Source organism: Mus musculus, chromosome X (assembly GCF_000001635.26).
Source record: "Mus musculus strain C57BL/6J chromosome X, GRCm38.p6 C57BL/6J".
NCBI classification, from domain to species: Eukaryota; Metazoa; Chordata; class Mammalia; order Rodentia; family Muridae; genus Mus; species Mus musculus.
The window spans coordinates 7,534,676-7,558,561 of NC_000086.7; the positions used below are offsets into that span (position 1 = coordinate 7,534,676).

At 44.1% G+C, this 23,886-nt stretch overlaps 1 non-coding gene and 1 pseudogene across 1 annotated transcript; both read right to left on the bottom strand.

Moving 5' to 3' along the window:
• Nucleotides 1-692: 692 nt before the first annotated feature.
• Nucleotides 693-1,458, bottom strand: Gm14395 (predicted gene 14395; annotated as a pseudogene).
• On the bottom strand, nt 12,673-12,805 carry Gm23082. Its single transcript, XR_003953168.1, has one exon. It is a non-coding gene; the product is annotated as a small nucleolar RNA SNORA70 (small nucleolar RNA).
• Nucleotides 12,806-23,886: the final 11,081 nt, after the last annotated feature.

The following is a 23,886-nucleotide window of genomic DNA, read 5'->3' on the forward strand; positions in this document are numbered from 1 at the left end:
AGCTCCCAAACCCATGAAACCACTCAAAGTCACAAAGAACTCCGGGGGGGGGGGTCCTATAAGCTGTGGTCCAGTTGCTCCTAGGCCTATGATCATAGAAATCCCAGGTTTTCCACACCTTGCAGAAAAATGCTCCCAATGATAGCTTGCACGTCTTCAAGTCAGACAAAGCCACTGCTCCCAACTCTGCTTCTCTTCGAGGTCAAACCACAAGCTTTTCAAACCTACAGCCAACTGTCGGGACCACCCTACTCGGCTCTCTTTAGAAGCAGGAGTCTCTGCTCCCAGGCCCTTAGCCAAATGTCAGTGAGGCTCCCAGAGAGGAGCCACAGCAAGCCAGCTCTGTGAGCATTGCTCCTGTCCTCCAGGGAGGGCCTCCTTGCCAGGCAAGAACATGTGCTGTGGAGACAGAGCTTGAACTCACACTGTGACAGTCCTCCAACTCAGTCTCAGTACTTAGCTCCTGTATGGTGAGACCCCAACAGTGCTGTGAACGCCCCTCCACCTGCAGCACTGGATACCCTTGGTACTAGATGGGGAGTTTAGCACTGCACTGTAGCCATTGTCTTCCTGATCTCCAATGCTCCAGGCCACGCCATTTTCTGACCGTTACAGGACCTTCTGCTCTCAGAGCACACGGGTCCAGGAGGGGTCAGCGAGGAGAGTCACTCTGCACGGTGAGCTGGATGCTACGAGCTGGAGGTGACTTCTGAAGGCGGGTACACGATGGTGGTCACCACCAGCTTAGTCCCCAGAAGCTGTGACATAGGCTCCGAATGCACAGGAACCTTTACATGGTGCATCTAGGGGCTCACTAAGCACCCTTGAGCCACTCCCATGCAGGTGCCAGGCCCCTTGCACTAAAGCCCTCCCCTGGGCCAAGCCTGAGCAAGTGTAGCTCCTCGGGCTTCTGTGGCAACCTGTGGTGGCCTGCATCCACACCATTGCTGCCACTGTTCAGCTCAAAGCCAAGGCCCCCTGCCGGTGTATGTGGCATGAACTGGCTGAAGATGCTCATGCTGCCATGCCAGAAGGTGAGCTATGGAAGCCACCCCACCACACTCCATGCCTGGGTATCTGGGTCATATGCCTCCACCACGTCTGAGAGTTCAAAGGTGTTGCCATACCCCCCAGAGACATAAAGCATGCCTCCCAGAATGGCCAGACTGCCCCTGACGTGTACCTGATTCATAGATGGGATTTTGTCCCATTCGTCATCATAGTGGGGTTGTATACATCCACCTCAGCAGAGTCATCCCTGAGGAAGTACATGAGTCCATTCAAAGTCACAGTGTTGGGTGCAAAGGACCAGGATGAGAGCTGGTCACAGTCCACCAGCAACCACAGATCAATGTCTGAGTCATAGCACTGTACCACCATGGCCTTCTTGCCTGCCAGGGAGCCAATGGCATAGAGTTGGCCTCGGCAGGCAGTGGTAGAGCAGTTGTCTGTGGGGTAAAGGAAGCCCACTTCTAATCCAGATCATTTGAGCTGAGAAAACTGACCTCTAACCTGGGCCACACCTGCTGAAAGCCCATATACGGACATGGACGGAGGAAACTGTTGCTCTTTGCCTGGTTTCCTTTCCCTCCATAGCAAACCATTCCTTCACCGGTGCTAGAGCCTTCTGCTTCAGGATTCCAGCATATACTGATGACTAACTAAGACTTCCAGCCTTGTACACAGCCAGCTATTGTTGGATTACCTGGACTGAAGTGTGTACCTCATTCTAATAAATCCCTTCTCTTTCCATACATGTGTGTGTGTGTGCATATGTATGTGTGTGTATTATAGTCTCCACATACATGTGTGTGTGTGAGTGTGAGTGTGTGTGTGTGTGTATTACCCCACCAGAGTGTGGCATCCCTGCAGCCTGCATTGTTTATTAGTTATTCTTCACACTTAGTGTAAACACTTTAATTTTTACTTTACAAGTTGGGAAACTGATCCAGTACTGTCTCCTCACCAGCACAGAGTCAGTATTTATCAGAACTAGGGTGGAAATACGTGGCTAATTCATTGCCATAACCTATACAAAGACAGTGGGGGTGGACCAGTGTTGACTTTGCCTCAACAAGTCCAAAGGGTTCTTTTCTCTTTTTTTGTATAATCTCTAACCCTTTCATCCAGTTTTACAACCTAGGGACCTCTAATGCTCTTCAGGAACTTAGATAACCTGCATTCGGTCTTCATTTGAACCACAGATTTTCAGTCCTTCTTGATAAGGAATGAGAATTTAGTTTTAGATAGGATCTCATTTTATCACCCAGGCTACTCTCAAACTACAGTCCAAAGTGATCCTCCCCACTCAAGATCCCTAGTGGGGAGATTCCACCCAAGCACCACCATACCCAAATAGGACCAAGACATATTTTCAACCTCTATAAGAAGGATAGACAATGGCTACATGGAATTTTCTACCATTTCTTAAGCAAGATAGATCCTTAGGTGATTTATTTTTCTGTGGGACTATTTTGGGGTGGTAGGAAATACAAATGAAGGCCCTGAGATGTAACCTGCTGATTCTGTTTACAGAAACGGGAGTGAAAGACAGGAATCAGGTAGCTGGAGGGTCTTCTAAGTAAGATGTGGTCAATGGCACATCAACAGAAGATGTGTGGAAGAAGAAAGAGAGATTTAAGGAGGTTAGAAGGACAAATGGGTTTGATGGGTATCATGACATTTTTCCATATGTTTTTTGTGACATAACTGCTTAACTGTCTCCCCATAAGCTACCCCAAATAGCTTAAGAATGTTGGTCATATAGTCTGTAGCACAAGGAAGCAAGTGTGCTATTATGGCAATTTTTTTTAAGTTTCTGTATTAATAACTCCATCTCTTCTGTCAAGCCAAGCCCACAGTTGAGGACCCCCAATAACAATGGCAGGGGTAATGCCCATGAGGTGTGGTACCACAAATCATCTGGAAATGGGGCCAGTTTGGATTCCAGAGAAAGCAACACTAACCATCGAGTGATCAGTCATAAGTATTTACTGAGCAACTTTAGAGTGGGTTTCAGGGTCCTAAAAGAGAAAGAACTGCCCCCATGTCGTCAAGTGTGTCTGTGGTGAGATTGTCAGGGTACGGAGTTTTCATGTGGCATTAAGGAATTTGGGATGGAGCTTTCAGTGTGTTGGGAGACAGCTTTAATAACTTTATCCATGTCAGGGAATGTCAAAGCCCTCAGCTTGGATTCAAACTTACAGAGGAAAACCTATAGCTGTTTGGGCAGTCAAGCATTTAGTGTGTTTCAGGACAATATAGAAAGCAGGGAGAGCAGCTAACTCTATACACAGCCTGGCAGATGCCACACCAATTGCCACATTTAGAGGAATGCTTCATTAAATTGAAGAACAAAGCCATTTCAGTCAAGTAGTTGAGAGAGAAAGATTACTTTCTTAATTTTATAAAAACATCAGGTTACAACTGAAGCCATACTTTTTGCACTCAACCTTCCGAAGCTTTTTTTTTTTTTTTTTTTTTTTTTTTTTTTTTTGGTTTTTCAAAACAGGGTTTCTCTGTATAGCCCTGGCTGTCCTGGAACTCACTTTGTAGACCAGTCTGGCCTTGAACTCAGAAATCTGCCTGCCTCTGCCTCCCGAGTGCTGGGTTTAAAAGTATGCACCACCACGCCCAGCTCCGAAGCATTTTAAAAGAAAGAACAAGAATAGCGATCTCAAATCTGCTGCTTACTGGGCCCAGGTATAGTGGATTTTGTGGAAACTCTGATTCATCTTCTTTTACTTTGTTTATTTATTATTATTTTTTTAGTTGTTGTTGTTGTTGTTTCAAGACAGGCTCTCACAATGTAGTTCTGGCTGTCCTGGAAATCACTCCATAGACCAGGTTGGCCTTGGACTCAGAAATCCACCTGCCTCTGCCTCCTGAGTGCTAAGATTATAGGTGTGAGCCACCAAATGTGTCAGCTGAGTCATCTTCCTTGTGAGGATTAAATGAGGGTGTGTACATATGGAATCTGGTACAGAGACATGGTTAACAGACAGCGGTGGCCAAGAAATGTGGGTTTGTGTCATTAAAGAACTAAATAAGTGGAGTTATTTTCACAGATTCATAGAGCCAGATAAATCCACTCACAGACATATGCCATACATCAAAATATATAGAAAAATATAAGAGTAACTCTGAACTTGTATATACAAAAGCACAATAGCAGCATAGAAACAGAACAGGTAGTTTCCCTAAATCAGCTTCATTATAGCCTGCAGGGGTATTGCCTTAGGATTTCTATTGCTGCAACAAAACCACCATGACCAAAAAGTAAATTGGGAAGGAAAGGATTTATATGGCTTACAGTTCCACAGTCCATCACTGAAGAAAGCCATGACAGGGCCTCAAACAGGGCAGGAAGCTGGAAGCAGGAGCTGATGCAGAGGCCATGGAGGGGTGCTGCTTACTGGCTTGCTCATCATGGCTTGCTCAGCCTGCTTTCTTAAAGAACCCAAGACCACCAGCCCAGGGATGGCTCCACCCACAATGAGCAAGGCCCTCCCACTTCAATCACTAGCTAAGAAAATGTTCCATAGCCAGATCTCATAGAGATATTTTCTCAGTTGGGGCTTCCTTCTTTCAGATAACTCTAGCTTATGTCAAGTTGACCTAGAAAACCAGCCAGCCTGTGCAGGTATGAACCTGGTGTACCCTCCTGTCACATAGTACCTGGAGTACCCTTCAGTTAAGTAGAATCCGTTCCTAAAAGAGAAAAGCAATCCGGAAAGTGTTCCTCCTACACAAGCCAAGCCTTACATTATCTATCCGGAGCCATGCAGAAAGCTCAGTTCCAAAACCAGAAAGACGTCTTCTATCCCAGCTCATCTTATGACACTACTATATAGAACCTTGACCCCAAACCTAACAGCACTACATTAAACAGAACTACAGGCTAATGAGACTCATAAAAACCCTAAAGAAATTACCAAGACATAGATTGCACATGATGAAATTGTATTACCACAGGGGTGCATGATTGTCAAAATTTATCAGTAAAATTCAAAATAACAGATTAGTGACTCTGTCCATCTCAATAATGAATGCAGTGTCTGATGAAATTCAACATGTTATTCAAGTTGAATACACTCAGAAAACTAAGAATATAATGAAATGACTCTACTGTGTAATACTTTATAACATATCTACAAAGAGACACAATAAACTCTACGGTGAAATGTTGAAGTTCGTCTTTTCTGACCATGAATAAGAATATCAACTATTGTCAAATAAATAGACCATTGTACTGGGTGGATCTTTCCAATGACAAAAATTGAGAAAAGGAAATAAATGGTATAATATTCAAAATGGAAGAGACAAAATTGCTCTCAGAGGCAGTTTGTGTCCAAAGGAATCGTGAGATAAACTTTTTAGAATAATCGTATTTAACTTTTGCTAAAAGGAAAATCAACTTGCAGAAAGTCTGAATCTTTATGCTACCCCAAACTGTAAACTGTAAAATTTCAAAAAACAAAGCCAGGCATAGTGGTGCACGCCTTTAGTGACAACACTTAGCAGGCAGAGGAAGGTGGCCTCTGTGAGTTCCAGGCCAGCCTTGTCTACACAGTGAGTTTTAAATCTGTGTTCTGCATATGACAGCGTGCAGTATTTGTTTTTCTGAGACTGCCTTACTTTGCATCCTTCTTGTGTGTATGTGTCATGCTTTCATCCTTCTTCTTAGTTGCATAAAATCCCCTTGTCATATACACCAAATTGCTTTACCCTTTCACCTATTAATGGACATCTAGGTTGGATCCATTTCTTGCCTGTTGTGAATAATATTTATTGGCTGTTCATATTTCTTCTTTGAACAATTGCCTACTCCATTCTTAGCCTGTTTTTTAAAAAAGATTTATAGGTTGATTTATTTATTTTTATGTATGTGAGTACATTGTAGCGTACAGATGGTTGTGAGCCTTCATGTGGTTGTTGGGAATTGGATTTTTAGGACCTCTGCTCCCTCCGGTCAACCCTGCTTGCTCTGGTCAGCCTTGCTTACTCACTCCCTGCTTGCTCTGGCCCAAAAATCTATTTATTATTATACATAAGTACACTGTAGCTGTCTTCAGACACACCAGAAGAGAGTGTCAGATCTCATTACAGATGGTTGTGAGCCACCATGTGGTTGCTGGGATTTGAACTTCAGGAGAGCAGTCAGTACCATCTTGCCACCCCCCTCATTAGCCTGTTTATTGATTAATTTAATAATTTATGGGAGTTTTACAATTCTTTATGTCCTAGATTTTAGCCCCCAAGTAGTATATAGGTTGCAAAGACTCTTTTCCACTCCACAGGCCATCTCTTCATGCTGATGGTGGTTGCCTGTGTTATGCAAAGGATTCTTAACTGCATGTAATCCTATTCGCCAGTTTTTTGAGATATTTTTCCTATGCTGTTGGAGTTCTGTTCAGAAAATTCTGACCATGACAATATCTTGAAATGGTTTCCTCTAGGGCAGAGGTTCTCAACCTGTGGGTCACGACCCCTTTGGGGATTGCATATTATATATCCTGCATGTCAGACATTTACATTACAATTCAAAAGAGTAGCAAAAAGTACAGTTATGGAGTAGCAAGAAAAATAACTTTATGGTTGGGGATCGCCACAACATGAGGAACTGTACTAAAGGGTCGTGGCGTTAGAAAGATTGAGAACCAGTGCTAAGGGCCTCAATGTTTCAGGTGTTAGGTTAAGTTCCTTGGTCCACTTTGAATTGATCTTTGTTCAGGGACTTGCTTAACTCTTCTACAAGCAGATCCAGGTTTCATAGCCCTATATGCTAAAGAGACTCTCTTTCCCCCAGTGTGCGTACATGCTCATTTCTACATGGGTTCACTTCTGGATCCACCACTCTATTCTATTACCCTATGTCAGTGGCTCTCAGCCTTCCTAATGCTGCAAAGTGCCATACAGAACACCAACCACATGGGGAGGCCCCACCACCCTTCTGCTGCTTCTTCTCTGGTTAAAGAACAACAGATCTTTTTTTTGTTTTGTTTTTTTTCTTCTTCTTCAAGAGTGTGGCCTTTGGACTCTTGCTGTGGTGGTCTGAGATAAGATGAGACATTTCAGAAAGATGTCTTAGGGACTCTTGGAAACAGTATTAGACATAATCCCTTTCAGTAACCATTCCTGGAACTACTTGTTAATGTGTTTGAGGGGATTGGCACCAAAAGGCTGGACTCTAGTCAAGTCCTCCCTGTTTCTCTAACTTTGTCTCTCTCTGTCTCTGTCTGTCTGTCTGTCTCTGTCTCTCTTTCTCTATCTTTCTGTCTCTGTCTATGTCTCTTTGCCTCTGTCTCTTTGTCTCTGTGTGTGTGTGTTCCTATGGTTACCATTGTCTTTCTACTGATTACGTCAGCAATCTGTCTTCTCCCTACCTGTGAGGGAGTAGGGCAGCCCAGTCCTGCCGGAGACTTATGTTCTGGCAATGTGACTGTCAGCGAATATTGCTGCTAACCTGCTGGTTTCTTGCTGTTTGAAAGAAACAAGTTCAATTCCTCAGCTGGCTTTGGCCATTTTCAGGGTTTGTTTTTCGGTGTTTTGTTCGTTGTCATTTGGGGCATAGTTATTCCTCTCATACTTTTTCTAATGAAATCCTCAGCTTAAATATTTGAAGGATCTGAGAGGCATAGGTGAGCAGATCTCTGTAAGTTCAAGGCTAGTCTGGTCTACAAAGAAAGTCCAGGATAACCAAGGTTATCACACAGAGAAACCCCATTATAAATAGATGGATAGATAGATAGATAGATAGATAGATAGATAGATAGATAGATATGATTGATAGATTAGATAGATAGATAGATAGATAGATAGATAGATAGATAGATAGATAGATAGAAAAAATAAAGAAAGGGAGGGAGGAACAGAAGGAGGGTGGGAAGGGGAGGGAGGGAGGAAGGAAGAAAGAGAGGGGAGGAATCAAAAAAGAAGAAAAATGTGAAGGATCATGTTGTCTGCAAATAGAGATTTTTTACTTTTCTTACTGATGGTCCCTTTATTTCTTTTTCTTTCCCTATAGATCTAGCTAAGATTTAAGCACCATGTTGAGTATAAGTGGAGAAAGTGGCCTCCCTGTCTCATTCCAGATTGTAGAGAAAATTCTTTCATTCATCTCCTCAAAGTGTAATGTCCGCTCTAGGCTTGTCATACACCGCCTTCATTATGTTGAGGTACGTTCTCTCCATTTCTCCCTGCTTCAGAGCTTTTATCATGCAGGCACATTCTTTTCTAGGGAACTTTATCAGTGGGTAAAAGATTTGTCTTAATTAGTTGTCCTCTAACTTCCACATGCATCCAGTGTCAAGAGCACATGTACACACATATACCATACACACACACACAATAATACGAATAATAGAATAAAGAAAAGAAAAAATGTAAAGGTGTAACCAAAAGCAACTTGGGGAACAGAGAGTTTATTTGGTTTACACATTATAGTTCATTGCTGAGGGAAGCCAAGACAGGAGCCTGAAGCACAAACTGAAGCAGAGTCCATGAGGTACACTGCTTACTGGTCTGTTTTCCAAGGCTTGGTCATGTCAGCTTGCTTTTTACACAAATCAGGACCACCAGTGAAGGGATAGCACCACCCAAAGTGGGCTTGGCCCTCCTACACCAACCAATCAAGAAAATGTCCCATAGATATGCCAAATGGCCAATCTCCAATCTGATGAAAGCAATTCTTCAATTGACAGTCCCTCTTCCCAACTAGGGGACTCTAGTTTGTGTCAAGTTGATAAGAAGTAGTCTACCTAATCACGTGTGCAGGCATGTGTACATGTGTACGTGCGTGCGTGTATGTGTGTGTGCGTGCACACGCAAAGAGAGAGAGAGAGAAAGAGAGAGAGAGAGAGATTAATTATGACATTTAAAGCCAACAATTTTTTTTAAGTTTTATTTATTATATGTAAGTACACTGTAGCTGTCTTCAGACACACCAGAAGAGGGCATCAGATCTGATGGTTGTGAGCCACCTTGTGGTTACTGGGATTTGAACTCAGGACCTTTGGAAGAGCAGTCAGTGCTCTTAACTGCTGAGCCATCTCTCCAGCCCTAAAGCCAACAATTTTTAATGGACCTTCTACAAAGCTGAGAATCATCCCATTGATCTTCCTGGGAAAGGAATCACAAATTTTACAAATAAGCAAATAGATCCCACAGTGGCCACTTCTGTAATTAGAGCATCTGGGCAAGCTGAGCTAAGTCCAAAGAGATGAGCTAAAGCAACCTATTTCCTGACACTCGTCATCCCTTCCAAATCCTCATCACAGAAGTAAGAGGGAGAGGCCACAGAAACTGAGCAGATGGATAGTTCAATCCCCAGAAACCCACATAAAGTCAAAAGCCAGGCTTGGTGGCACACGATTATAATCCCAGCACCTGGAAAGTGAAGACAGTTGGCTCCCCAGGCCCACCAGCCAAACTCACCTCATTGGCGAGCTCCATGCCAATGAGATTCTGTCTCAGAAAAATAAACAGGAGAAATAACGCTGGAGGTTGACATCTGGTCTCCATAAACAGTCATGCACCCACACCAACATGCATACACATGCGCACACAGAAAGAGAAAGAAAATTGATCCACTAGAAATAGGGGCTGTGGAATGGCAAAGAAAAAAAAAAGAGGACCTGTGGGGAGGCAAAGAAGCCCTGCGTGTATGAAGTCCTGAGTGTATGTGTGTCACTGATATGGATGGGCACTGCCATGTCGAGGACCCTGATATCTCAAACCCATAAGAATAGCAAAGCCTTCCCTGGGTGGGGCTCAAAGAGAGGGCAAAGCTTTCTTTGGATGCAAGTGTGTTTTAAAAAATGTTCACTATAGATTTCTCCCCCTGATGTCTATAGCCTGAACGCTGCTCACCTACAGAGTCTATTCCTACTGAGATGAGCTAAACCTGCCTCCTTACTCAGCCACATATAAGGACCCTGCCTCCTTGTTTATCTGTGTGGGTAACCCCACCTTCCAGTACTACAGCTTGCTGAGTTCCCGGGATGCTGTGGCTTCATCATCTGAGATCCCAGACAACCCAATCCATCTTTTCAATGTCCATGTATCTGTGAGTCTGAGGTTCCTTCATTAATTTGCCATCCCAGGTAAATCAATCCCTGAAACTATGCAGCACACCTCAATGAACTGTCTTCTGAAGGTTGCTCTCCTGAACTATCATAATCCAACATATTTACTAAACTCCACTGTCCCTGGTTCTTCAAAGACAGAAAGACCATCATCAAAATATGGCAAGACTTTCCGTAGGACTTCCCAGGACTATGAAACAACAGCAAGAGGTTTACAAATGCTTTACCAGAAGAAAATCAACAGTCTAGCACTTGGCTGCTGTTCCGGCTTGAATATGATGCCCCCCTTCCCCAAAGCACATCTGTTGAAAGTGTCATCTCTAGCTGATGGCACTTCAAGAATGTAACTGGATGTTGATGGATCTGATCTAACCAGTGAATTAGTCCACTGATAAAAATCCTAATTGCATGGCATTATTGAAAGGTGGTGGACCTGGGGATCCATGCCATAAACAACCACCAAACCCAGACACTATTGCAGATGCCAACAAGAACTTGCTGACAGGAGCCTGATATACTTGTCTCCTGAGAGGCTCTGCCAGTGCCTGACAAATACAGAAGTGGATGCTCACAGCCATCCATTGGACTGAGCACAGGGTCCCCAATGAAAGAGCTAGAGAAAGTACCCAAGGAGCTGAAGGGGTCTGAAGCCCCATAGGAGGAACAACAAAATGAACCAACCAGTACCCCCCAGAGCTCCCTGGGACTAAACCACCAATCAAAGAAAACACATGGTGGAACTTGTGGTTCTAACTATATATGTAGCAGAGGACGACCTTGTCTGTCATTAGTGGGAGGAGAGGCCCTTGGTCCTGTGAAGGCTCTATGCCCCAGTATAGGGGAATGCCAGGACCAGGAATGGGAGTGGGTGGTTTGGGAAGCGGGGGTTGGGAAGGGGATAGGGGATTTTCAGAGGGGAAACTAGAAAAGAGGATAACATTTGAAATGTAAATTTTAAAAATCTAATAAAAATTTTTAAAAAACACCAAAAAAAGAAAAAAGGAAAAAGAAAGGTGGTGGAACCTAGGAGCTGGGGTCTACTTAGAAGAAATAAGTCACAGAACCTTTCAAAAGTCTAAGTCCCCATCCAGCCACACATCCCTCTGTCTGCTTCCTGGCCACCCTTAGGTGAGCCTGCCAAACCTTTAGCCATACTGTTCTGACACTCAACCAGAGCCCAGAAACAGTGGCCTTCTGAACACATAAGCCAAAATAACTATTATCTCCTTTTAAAGTGTTCGTCTTCGTCTTCGGCATTTTGTCACAGGACTAACAGATGACTCCCTAACATCACATTACCATTCTAAGGCTGTTGCTACTAGTAAAGTCACTTACAGCAAATATTCGGGCTGGGGCAGTAGCTCAGTGGTCGAGCACTTGCCTAGCAGGGCTAGCCATGAGGCCCTGGCCTTCTTCTCCAGCATATTCTTTTGCATATTCTTTTCCTTCGATGTGAAATAAATCATTGGGGTTTTTATCAGCACTTCCATTATGTGGCTTTTTTTAAAAAGGAAAAAAATGGTTTTGGTTTCTTTCACAGTTCACAGTACTGCCTCTAAAAAAGTAAATTTGAAGACTATGTAATTGCCCAATCATTTAAGATCGCTTCAAGTAGTGTTGTCTTTTTTTTTTTTGTAAGGTGGTAATTAGACAGACATATCACCAAAAACAGACATTATAAATGGTGGAATTGCTCCAATTTTAAAACAACAATCAAGAGGACTGTGAGGACAAGAAAACCATGTGACTTTGGTTGCAGAGAATGCTTGCTGGGAGCATAGCTAAAGATGAAGGTGCCAATGTATGCAGCCACATCGAAGCAGTGGGCTTCATCTACTTTAGTGGATGGGCATTATTAAAATGTTATTGAAAATGTCCCTTGACCACATGATTTCCAAAATTAGGTCTATTCTGAGAACTGTGACCTATGAAAGAAATCAAAACCTTTAAAAAAAAAACTTTTCTTTTTAAAAAGCCACATAATGAAACTGCTGATAAAAAAAACACTAACGATTTCTTTCCCATTGAAAGAAAAGAAAAAATATCCCAAAAGAGCACCTTCTGTATCTATGAGGTGACGGTGTGCTGGGAGCTGCTTCTTGCCTTTGCTTTGTTTCGTGGTTGTGTAGTTATCTGGTGACATACTTCAAACACTACTGCAGGCTTTCCTTTTTTTTTTCAGACTGCTCAGACTGTATGTGGGACTGTATATTACTGAACAGAATTTGGTGAGGTATAGGAGATTGCAGTGGGAACCCTCAGGACCCACCACTTGTCCAGAGTAGCAGGACTGACGGCATAGGTGACCTCATAGCTGCTTCTCCATTACTATGCCTTCAGATCCATCTGCATTCAACTGGATGAAGCATTACTTCCTTAAGGTGTGGAACATCTGGCGGCCCGGGGTCTTGAACTAGGTTCTACAAAGGGCCTCAATCACCTGTTCCTTATGTTTCAGCCTGGCGCAGATGGTCAGAATGACCTGGCCAGAGTGAACCCTGGCCACTGTGCCCTGGGGCTTCCTGAAGGCAGCACCCACACCTGTCTGAAACCTAGACAGCGGTTAGCTCGGACACTGGAAACAGGAAATTGTGTCCAAGGTCCCTTAGGAGACCTAAGGTAACAGACTGCACACGCTACCAAGGAAGTTGCTCTTTGTAACTACTGCACACCAGGCCTCCATGGGGTTGCTTTTCTTTTGAGATAGTCTTCTTCTGTAGTACACAGTGGCCTTGAACTCACTGCCGCAGTTTCCTGAATTGTATGGATCAAAGCATGTATGGACCACCTTACGAGGAAAGAGTGAGGTACGTCTTGATGCTCTCCTCCACAAGCATGCAATTCATACTACATAGAAAAACGCAAGCCAAATTTTCTTATTAGGCACAACAACAACAAAATCACTAATTTTTTAAAGGCAGTTTTATATTTCCATAAATACTTAGGTCAGGTGTGGCGGCACACGTCTTTAATTCTCAACACTGAGGAGACAGAGGTAGGTAGATCAGCGATGGCTATATTGGTGATACTCTGCCTTTAAAAAAAAGCTGGATGTAATGGTGTAATGGCTTAGGCCTATAATCCCAGCATTGAGAAAGATGAAGCAGGAAGATCAGAAGTTCAAGGCCACTTAATGGTGTGCAGCTAACTTCTGGTCTTGAAATGTTGAAAACATAAAGCATTGTAGCAAATCATCATCATTAATTTTTTAACCTCAGTAAGATACTGTGTGTGTAAAATGTCTTCATTATTAATAATCAATTGTTTCATGATGCCAATATTATTTTTTTTTAAACTAAAACCAAGCTTGGTGTGGTGACATACACCTTAAATCCCAGCATTTGGTAGAGAGAGACAGGCAGATGTCTATGAGTTCCAGACCAGCCAAGCCACATAGTGAGACACTCCTAACAAACCAATCATGTTTATATTATGGGGTATTCACCAGAGAAGACTGCTTGGCCATGGGCTTAAGCCAATAGAAAGTCTTTATTAGTGGAGTGGTGACAACACTCGGTGTTTGGGATCACAGCGTAGACCCAAGTCTCCTCAAGGTGAGCTTTGGAGCACAAAAACCACGTTCTGAGTTGACATACTTCAGTTAGCCAGAAGCAGAACTACAGAAGCCAAAAAGCAAGGTCAGTACATTCAGAGACTTTCCCAGAACGGTGGGCTTTGATGGATCAGGCCTTTGTTTTGGTTCTACCAGGTAGTGCTGTCTATGTGTTGAGTTTTATTTCCATCATGGAGTCAGTTGTGCTAAGGTCTGAGGGTCTACTAAGGTCTGGGGCTCTGTCACATTTTGAGCATGATATAATCACAAAATTAAACCAGGAACTTTCTGCACGAGGTAGTGGTCACTTGTAAGTCCAACTATTTAGGACACTGAGGCAGAAGAACCACAGCAGCCCATTAAGTTGGAAGCCAGCCTGGGCATAAAAGAAAAACCCTGTCTCAAAAAACAACTATGGGAGGTTGAACACTATTATTGAAACATATTCCACAATATTCTTTTCAACTTGAAACTATTTTTAACATCTCCGGGTGATATCTGTATGGTTGGTTGGGTTTTGGGGTTTGGGTTTTTTTGTCTTTTTTTTTTTTTTTTTTTTTTTTTTTTGGTCAGAATTGACATAATGCATGTGTGGGTTGTCTGTATAAAATACAAAGGAGTAAATATGTGTTCTAACTGCACGTGTTCATAAAGTTGGACCATTTGTATTCATTTGTCATCTACAGAATTCTATGAAGGCAGTTTGCCTTGGGAGACGATCATCTTCACTCAGGGTGACCAAAAACAAAAAAAACAAAAACCAAAAAAACCCTATGTGCTCCAGACTAATGTTCAGTTCATGATTCCCCTGCCTCAGTCTCCAAACAGCACCATCTCACACTTTTAATACTTTTCAGTTCTGTATCATATACGTTCCCTTCATTTCAATAAATCTAGGTATCTGGGGAGATAGCTCAGTTGGCAGTTTGCCACACAGCTGCTTGAGGTTAAGGGTGAGGCCCAGAGCCCACATTAAACCTGAGAATGGCGGTGATGCGAGCTTGTAGTCCCACTGCTGAGGAGGTGGAAACAGGAGGATCTCTGGGGTCCCTAGTCAGCCAACATGGTCTAATTGCTGATCCTCAGGAGCCAGTGAGGGAGATCCTGTCTTACAAACAAACAAACAAAAACAAGGTATACAGCTGCTGGGGTGAGACACCTGAAGTTGATCTCTGGCCTCTATAAATATATACGTGTACGTACGTGTGTGCGTGCGCGTGCGCACACGTCCTGCATCCTCCCCTGCACGCCCCCCCCCCCGAAATAAAACAGTGTATAAGTTTGGGACATGGCTCAGTAAGAGCACTTGCTGTCTGAGCCTGTAAATCCACTGGGGGAAGAGGGACAGTTGGATCCCAGAAGTTCTCTGGCTTCAGCTTGAGTGAGAAATGGTATCTTAAAGAATGAGGAGACCCAGTACAGGGGAACGTCAGGGCCAAGAAGCAGGAGTGGGTGGGTAGGGGAGCAGGGCGGGGGGGGGGGGTACAGGGAACTTTTGGGATAGCATTTGAAATGTAAATAAAGAAAATATCTAATAAAAAATGGAAAAAAAGAATGAGGCAGAAAGTTATGGGGAAATTACCCTATGATGCTCCTCTGGCCTAGAGCCCTTGGACTTGTGCACACACACACTAGTTATAGGCCAAACTTTCCAGAGTTTAGGGGACATTTAGAATCCAAACTATTGGCTGGAGGGACAGCTTAATGGTTAAAAGCAATTGCTGCTCTTGCAGAGGACCTGAGTTTGGTTCCCATCACCTATATCAGGTGGCTCACAAGCATCTCTAACTACAGTTCTAAGAGATACAGCAGCCATTTTTGCCTCCCAGGACACCTTCATACAGGTAGCATTTATTCACACAGATGCGCATTCATTCATATACACACACATAAAAATTTCTGCAGGCTATTTAGAAGAAAAAGGAACATGTTTACAAATAGTATCAGAACAACTGCACATCTAGAATATTTCTCCTAGAGAAATGAGAACTTATGTTCACATAAACTTCATGAACAAATGTTGATAGCCGCTCTATTAATAACTGCCCTGAGCCGGAAACAACCCAAATGTTCTTCAGTGGGAAACTGGATAAGCAAACTGTACTACATGTGTGCAATAGAGTAAAAAGAATAAAATTGAATAAAAAGAATAAAAGAATTGTTGATAAGCTCAACAATTTAGATGAAACTCAATGGAAAAAGAACCTTAGTGAAACCACGCCAAGCAAAACAGTCTCAAAAAATAGGAGACTGTATGATCTCATTGGCATGCCTTTCTTGGAAAGACAAAAGCAGAGTGGCGAAGGGCTACAGAGACTTTGGGCCAAGAAGGAGGTGTGGATACAAAGTGGAAATGACCATGGAGATTTTTGGACTTCGGGATTGTTTCTGAATCATTGTACTGTTGGTTCCATAAATCCACACGGGTGTTGAACTTCATAAAATCCAAAGTGACTGCAACAGGACTTGGTTAGATTTGTCCTCTCACTCTCTCCTTGCATTTAAAAACAAGATCTTGTTTATTCCTTTAACAATTTCATATGGGTAAATGCTGTATCTTTATCATATCCATCCCAAACTTGTCCGGCTCACTTCTTCCAGTCACCCCTAGTATGGATTGGATTTTTAATCTTTCCAAATCAAGCCCATCGAAATCCTTGCTTTCTCTCAAACTGTTTGGCTGCAGAGGTTCGCCTGCCTAGCCATTTGTTTTGTTTGCTCCTGAGCCGTTCATTTTTCTCCAAGCCATTTGTCAAGACTCTTACAGCATCACCTCTTTTGCATCTAGATTTTTTTTCTGGGTCTGTTGTAGGCCCTGATGTTGGGATAGCACAGTCTACTTATGCATTTCTTGTTGATTTATGATCAGGCTGTTTTCAGATTTTTGCTATTACAAGCAGTTTTAGTGCATGAACAGTCCTGCATTTCTCCTAGGTTTGGACGTATGGGCAAGAATGCTGGGGGCTAGGGATGGAACTCATTGTTAGAGTATTTTGCCTAGCATGCTTAAGGCCCTGGGATAAATCCCCAATATGACATACATGCATACACACACACACACACATACACACACAGAAAGAGAGTGTGTTCAGCTTTTCTAAATTAGGACAGTAGAAAAGTAAATCAAACAATGCCTAGCCATCCTGTAGAAAGAGAAACAATGTGGTAATAAATTAGGTCAAGTCATGAGAATCATTTGAGACCACACAAGCAGCTACGTGGATACATTGCACAAATGTCAACCTAGCTGCTCTTGTAATGACAAGTCATGCCTGTAGTGATGGTGTCTGAGTCAAAGTAAACAATGCAGCAGCAAGCTCACTGACATAACCTCGGGATTCTCACTACTGGACCTAAGGAGGCAGGCCAAGGCTGCCCACACCTATCCATGTGCAGGAGGCTGCTCCAAGAAACACCCTGGCCTTTGCTCATGAACACAAAGTTCTGCAACCCCAACAAGGAGTGCATATTTAAGACTAAGGCTGACCTGCCCTGGCTTCCCCAACCCCAAAGAAGAGCAATCCTAGACATCAGGCCAGAGCCCCTACCAGCTACATGCCTTGATATCGAACAAGAGCAGGTCCTGTTACTGGCCCTGTTCATAGTCTAAGACATTGCTCTTCGATGCACAGAAAAGGACCTCAAGGACCATCCTCTTTTCTAGATTCACCTAGCTGAGTGAATGCAGAATATTGTTTCAAGAAGAGAGAGCCAGTAAGATGGTTCATCGGGTGAAAATACTTACTGCCCAAACCTGACTGAGTTCAATCCCCAGGACCCACAAGGACAGAACCAACTCCCACAGAGTGTCATCTGACCTCCACAAATTGTCTTCTGGCTTCCACACATGTAACATAGCACATAGAAGCCCATGTGTGTGTGTGCCCACACCACACACACACCATCCTCATTTTGGTACAAACTGGGTTACTTTGTGGTAGAAAATTCTCTGGCCAAAAGAGAGAGAGAGAGAGAGAGAGAGAGAGAGAGAGAGAGAGAGAGAGAGAGAAGAAGAAGAAGAAGAAGAAGAAGAAGAAGAAGAAGAAGAAGAAGAAGAAGAAGAAGAGAAGAGAAGAGAAGAGAAGAGAAGAGAAGAGAAGAGAAGAGAAGAGAAGAGAAGAGAAGAGAAGAGAAGAGAAGAGAAGAGAAAAGAGAAACTGTCCTAACCCTGATTTGAGGAGCAAATGAGTTTTGTCTGTCTGATTCACATTGCTCTGGGGAAGATGGGGCTGTGAGCAGAGTTGCCATGCAGGTGAGGATGTAAGATCCTAGGAAAACAAAGATGGGCCACTGAGCAACCATAGATAGCTCCCATAGGAGTGATTCTGCTGTCTTGGAGCTCGGAGTCCATGTTTATCCCAGAAGAGATACTACCCGACTCCCATCCCTCCTATATCCTGTGGCCCAAGGGCCCCACTTTTCTCTATCTAACTGCCTATCTAATTGCCATATCAATTATCTGTGATGGTGGGTTTCATTTCTACATTTTCATACATGCACATGATGGATCTCAATCATATCTGCCCTTACCCTTTCTTGCCTCACACCTACTAGGTGCCTTCCTCTTCCTTAACTAACCTCACTTCCACTTTGATAACTTTCTTTTGTGATGCAAGGAGTTTAATTAGGGCCTCTTACAGAACAAGGGTGGGGGCTTATTTACAGACACCTTAATAACTGGCTACACCACTCAAGAAAATGTCTCTTCCTCCCCACCAACCATGAGCTGCATATACATCCTCATGGAGGAGTGGGGGCTCCATGTGACCTTCCCAACTCTATGACAAGATGTTGTCCTCCCAAGTTCTGGGACTGTGTACCACCATGCCATCTGTTTTTAAACTTTATCCCTCAAATGGTTCGTGTGAATAAGATTACCAAAGCTGAAAGCAACTCTGCGTGACCTTTCTGCTATGTCTGAACTGATGCAGAGCTCAAGGGGCTGGGAGGGTGGCCATTGCCCTGTCCACTGTAGACTTCAGAACTTACGGTAGCAATTCGTCTCACTCTGCTAGCACTGGGGTCTCTCTCCAGTTAGCCATCTAATCCTACGCTCTTGTAGCATCATTAGCCTCCCAACAATATTCCTTTTTGAATTAATTAAAACTTTAATTTGAGTTCATTTAATTACTCTCACCCTGCTGCTACCTCTGCTCTCGCCCTGTTCCTGTTTGGAAATGCCAATGCAATCTGCATTGGATAACTCCTTTGTAATAGAGGGCTGCTTTGTGCATTATAAAATATTTACAGCATCCCTGAGTCATCCCAGTTCTGACACCCAAAAATGTCTCCCCAGAAATTGCCAAATGTCTTGTAGGGACAAAAATCGCCCACACTTGAGAAGCACAGCTCTAGTGTCCAATGTGTTTCTCTAAGGAGACTTTTATACACACACCCTCTTCTGGTTACTCATCTTAAGCTTGCGCCATGGTTGAACTAGGAAGCGCTTAGAGAGAAGGCTCAACAGAGCTGTGTGAAATTCTTGCTAATATGTGATGCTTGTGCTTGCAGAGGCTCAAGCCTCTGTGATGGACACGCACAATGGTTCTTCATTCTTGAGCTGTGGAAGAGGGGTTCCTACAGTGTGGAGACACATGCACAAGGTAAGCTGGGATCAGAGAAGTGGGGCCGAAGGCAGCAGAGACACTCTAGCTACACTGTCCCTGTTCTCAACTCTATCTCGGCTGGTGGTCCTTGAACCAGACAAGCGTTCGAGTCCGGGAGTTTTGTTGGGAGCAAGGTCCTACTCCCCCATCTGGCTGTTTTGGATGAGAAAGCAACAGAGGAGCAGAGCTTTTAGGCCTCCGAGTTTCGAAGATGGCTTTTGTTCTGGGCTTTTCTTTGCAGAGTAATTAGAAAGGCCAAAGAAGACAGATGGCCTTTTTCTAGACAAGAATCTGAGGTTGCTCATTAGCTCTGTCACAGGAAGCCTGTTTTATGGTAATAAGGCCTTTCTTCCCGGTGGCAACATCCATCCAGTTTGCCCCACTTTTTAAACTGAGGTTTTAGTCTTCAAAATACAGTTACTTCCTATAGTTTTACAGGGTCTAAACTTGGCCAAGGACACATACACACACAATAAAACCTGAACTTTAACATAAAATTTTCAGGTAAAAAAAATGTAAAAAGAAAAATGGCTGACCTTCCTCTGTGTTCTCTGAAGCCTTCCCTGTCTTGGAGATAAGATGTGCCTTTCCATCATTACATGACCTGTTCATGGCTCAAGCATGTCTGATGGCGATACAACCTCACTGAGGGAGCACAAGGACCATGCGGCCACAGGCTTCCCTGACACTCCTGATAAGTGAAAGCAGCCTTGCCTTGCCTTTCTCACCGTGGACCACAGCCACCCAGAATGCAAAGCAGAGGGCTTGTAGGATAGAGACAAAGGGCAGCTAGGGTGAAATCTGAGGCCAGAGAGAATAGAGACCACATGAGAATTAGATGCCAGGCAAGGAAGAGAGGGGAAAGGGTAATGAGGAAAGGCCAGCAGTGGATTGTGCACAGGGCTGATGAGAACACAGGGCCCCAGGGCTGCCATCTCTTCATCTGCTAGCCAGTGGGCAAAGCAGACTCGACATTTCTGTGCTTGACATAAAGTGTGCCTCATAACAAGTGCTCAGCCACTGCTGGGCCAGAGGAAGGGTGGGAAGATGCTCACAGTGCCATAACGACCAGAATCACTTCTTGGCAGCTGGCTGTGCCATGTTTTCCACCCTGGCATCAGAGGGTTGTGCTTGACTGGTCCTGACTGGCTCAGGCCACAGAAGAAGGGTAAAATGAGCCAACGACTACAAGGAGCTTCGACAACTTGGGAAGGCAAGGACATGATCAGTCATTCTCAACCTACCTGATACTGGGACCCTCTAATACAGCCCCTCGTGTTGTGGTGACCCCCAACCATAAAAGTATTTTGTTGCTACTTTATAACTATAATTTTGTGCCTCTTATGAATTATAATGTAAATATCTGATGTGTCGAGCAGCTGACAATCACCCCCTGTGAAAGGGTCATTCGATCCCCAGGTTGAGAACCTCTGCCCTAGATCCCCCAGAAGGAACAGACTACAAACCTGTGAGAGCTCAGACTATTAGAATTGGCCTTGACTGATGGGTAGTGGTGATGCACATCTTTAATCACAGCACTGGAGAGGTAGAGACAGGCGGACCTCTGTGAGTTCATGGCCAGCCTAATCTATAGAGATAGTTCTAGGAAAAAAAAAAAAAGAGCCAGCCCCTTCCTGCTCACTGCTATTGTCTGACTCAGTCAGCCACTATCACCCACATCCTGGGAGCCAGGACAAGGCAGTTGTCTAAAGATAAATGGCCGTGTCTGGACAAACAGTCCCATAAGGGATAAACAGCAGGCTTGCATGTAGCTCCAGAAGTTGCATCCCTTCCCATTCTCCAAACCTCTTCTAGGAAGCCCAGGTAACCCCTTCCCCTTTCCTGCTGTGTCTGCTGCTCCTCACGGTTCGAAAGAAACAGTCCAGTCTTGTTGAGGTCAGTCCCTAGTCTCTTTTCTGCCTCCTGTCTCTTTGAACTGCCTCAGAAATCTAACATCACACTGCTCCCAAAATCTAAGTGACTATTTGTTGGTTTGGGCCTCTAAGTTTGTTGTAAATCTGCACCAGCAACAGAAAACTGAGTTAGGCAAGAACGTGAGTCAATTTCCCATCCTGCCCTGCTTCTCTCCCTCCCTCTGGGCCATCTATGTCAGAAACACCCAGCCTAGCATGTGATGTGCCTGTCCTCTAGTCAGCCTCAGTGACAGAGATACTGAGAAGATGCTGGTCCCCTAGACAGGGTTTGAGGAGCCCAGTATCTCATGAGAGAGCAAGCCAGAAATTTGCCTGGAGGTCCTCATCCACCGTACATATCATTCACACCGGAATAACCCATGCACTGGTTTGGGGCAATTGTGGGCACATCAGCTGTAAACTCTTGTGATGGATAACAATGGCAAACTTGAAGTCAAGCTTGTTCTGTGACAGATGCCACCATCTGTGGTGGTTCGAATGAGATGCCCCTTCCCAATAAGTCTCTGGCATTTCTATACGTGGTCTCCAGTTGGTGGCTGTTTGGGGAGGATTAAGAGATATGGCCTTTCTAGAGGAAGTATGTCACTGGAGGTGGGCTTTGAAAAAGACTGCCATTGGGAGTTAACTCTCTCTGCTTCCTGCTTGTGGTTTGAGATGTGAGCTCTCACTCTGCTGCTCCAGTGAGCGAGCTTGCTGCTGCTCCCTTCCTCCCCACCATGAGGGATTCTTATCCCTTGGTAACTGCAGGCCCAAGGTAAACCCTTCCTTGTCTAAATTGCCTTGCGCATGATGTTTTATAACAGAAAAGTAAGTCAGTGTAACGGCCCATTGTGTGATGGCTGGGAAGATTCAGTCTGGGGTCCTATCATTGTAGCCTTGCCTTTGCCAGCAATGCTATACTGCATCAAATACTACACTAAATATATGTGGGTCTGGATAATGTTATGCTAAAATTTTATCCTCAGGTGTGCAACCACTCTGCCCAGTGGGTACCAGATCCTCTTTACAAATAAAGAACTGAAGCTCTGAGAGAACTCATAATTTGCTTATAGTCACACAACCAGGCTTTTAAATGTCTTGCTTAATGAAAGGAGTGATGAAGCCCAAGGAGAAATGAACCTCATCTGAGGACAAGATGGGTATGTCCCATGGCCGGGAAGATGCGAAAACCCACTGCAATACCATTCTAGGATACGGGCTAAACAATTCCTCACAGCGTCCTCTGCCTAAGCCGAGATGAGGAAGCCACAGGGGCAGCCAGGAAAGAAGGCAAGAGACTGAACTGAGGGGAGCTTCAGAGGGATACAAGACACCCATACTTCATGCCTTTAGCCAGGGAAGGGGATTCCTGGGAGCCTTGTAAAAGAGGCCCACACCATACCCTCTTCTTACTGCACCCTGACTTGATTTGCTGCCTAAGACTAGAAAATACAAATGCACAGTTTTAAGATGTAATACTTTTTAATTATGTGTCGATATGTGTGTGTGTGTGTGTGTGTGTGTGTGTTCATGTGTCTCATATACAAATAAATGCAGGTGACCACAGAGGCCAGAGGCATCGGATCCCCTGGAGCTGTTTGATGTAGATACTGGGAACTCACCGCAGGCCCTCTGAAAGAGCAGCAAGTACTCTTAACTACTGAGCCTCTAATGCACATTATAAAAGTTAATAAAACGAGCTGTACACCCACAAGCCACACCCAAAGGGATCACTATTGGATGATGGATCACAGACACCTTAATAACTGGCTACACCATGAAGAAAATGTCTCTCCCTTTCCACCCATAATGAGCTGCATATACATCCTCATGAAGGTGTGGGGGCTCCATGAGCCCCTCCCCACTCTATGACAGGATGTTGTCCTCCCAAGTTCTGGGCCACAGCCCTCTCTCCCACTGAGGAAATGCTTGGCGACTTTATGATCATCTCCTTGCTTTCTTTACATTATCTGTCATGGGATGATGTGTTCGTCTTAGTTGTTTATAAACTTCGGTTAAGTGGTTCAAATGATGTGAAACCTTTTCTTTGGCTCCTTTTGCTCAGCATCCCAGCTGTGAGAGTCCCCCAGCTCATGCAGCTATAGATCGTCCCTTCCTGCTGCGCACCATTCTGTTTGGTGAATGTATGCCTAGTAGGCCCTGGCTTTTCTATCATTTTTCATACATTCTAGGATTAAGTCCTTCATTAGTTAAAGGTACTTCCATTGTCTTCTCCCAAAATGTCACTTTTGTACCTTGGTCAAGAGGCATTCTTACTGTCACTTAATGTTCCATGTGTTTCATCCAATGGGCTGTTCCTGGGCAAATCTAGTTGATGGGCACAGTATGAAATGAGGAACAGTGAGCGTGGCATCCTGGAAACCAAGTGAAGAAATGGCTTGGACCAGAGATGACCAACTGTCAAATGCTGCCAGGAAGCCATTGAAGACATATGGGTTTATCTGTTGCAGCAACAGCACCAGGATGTTTTAACATTGCTGGAAAAAAATACAGATTGGTGCCGTTTCAGAAAGGCACGGGGTATTGGAAGAATGGGGAAAATGGAAAAAGCTCCTACAATCGTTCCTGTAAGGAGTTTGTGGCACCTGTAGGAATACATGCTAGTGCACGCCCAGGGTGCATCAGGGGGACTGGGCGTTCCCAGTCAGTCTGAGACCTTGCTAAAAGAAGAAAATCACCAAAACAATTATCACTTTTTAAAAAGTTCT